The sequence below is a fragment of the Tupaia chinensis genome, unplaced genomic scaffold, assembly GCF_000334495.1.
Source record: "Tupaia chinensis unplaced genomic scaffold, TupChi_1.0 Scaffold143886_1, whole genome shotgun sequence".
NCBI classification, from domain to species: domain Eukaryota; kingdom Metazoa; phylum Chordata; class Mammalia; order Scandentia; family Tupaiidae; genus Tupaia; species Tupaia belangeri.
In genome coordinates, this window is record NW_006203737.1 from 319,098 (window position 1) to 320,015 (window position 918).

The 918-nt window shown below is 49.6% G+C and overlaps 2 pseudogenes; both read left to right on the forward strand.

The window, feature by feature from the left end:
- The first annotated feature begins 237 nt into the window (after positions 1-237).
- LOC102480688 (protein transport protein Sec61 subunit beta pseudogene) lies at positions 238-549 on the forward strand (annotated as a pseudogene).
- A 60-nt stretch (positions 550-609) lies between these two features.
- LOC102481113 (60S ribosomal protein L19 pseudogene) overlaps positions 610-918 on the forward strand; it is a 4,260-nt pseudogene continuing 3,951 nt past the window's right edge.

A 918-nucleotide genomic window follows, 5' to 3' on the forward strand; every position in this document is an offset into this window, starting at 1 on the left:
TGAACTGCGGTCGACTACATGGGAGTCCAGCGACATAGCCATTACGCTAACTGCTGGTCCCAGTCGACCCATCTTTGACATAGGGCAAAGTCACTACAATGAAGCAAATATGGCCTTTTCAACAATTGGTGCTAGATCCACTGGATATTTACATATAAAAAAATAATCCAGTTTCTGGTCTTTTGGGGGATCTAGGACTTTCTGGCTGTCTGCTTCAGCACCCTGCCAGTTTGCAGCATGCCTTGTCCGAACCCCAGTGGCACTGATGTGGGATCCTCAGGAAGCTTTTCCAACAAAGCAGTGGTTGCCTGGGCTACAGGATCCACTGTGCGGCAAGGAAAAATATTAGCTGTGAGGCAAGGAGTGCTGGCTGCACAACCTCAGCAGGCACTGGGGGATGTGCCATTGCGCACGGGTTCACCAGGGCTGACAGTTGGCCCCGTTCCTGTGTTGGTTATGAGTCTCCTGTTCACCACTTCTGAATTTAGGCTGTACATGTGGGGCCGGTACACTCGTCCATACATTCAGCTACATTCATCTGTCATCTGAAGAAGAAGGAAAAACCCTAACGTATCTATCTTGGATCAAAAGTATAGTGATTTTCTGTTCATGAGAAAGAAATGTTCTGTAAGCTTTCGGTTTTACAGGGAACTTAAGAATTGATTTTAGGGAACCAGCAGTTAGTGTAATGGCTATGTCGCTGGACTCCCACCTAGTCAACCGTGGTTTGCGTCCTGGACCTGGTGGCTTAAAACTCACGCCGGGTGCGTGTGCGTGCGTGCGTGCCCAAGATCCCGAGAGGAGAATGGAAAAGAAGGGATTGAGGTGTGGCCATCCCCCCTGGGGGGTGATTTCTCGCTTTCTGTCTCTCTGTCTCTCTCTGTCTCTGGTGAGCGCATGTGCCCTATAGCAAAAACC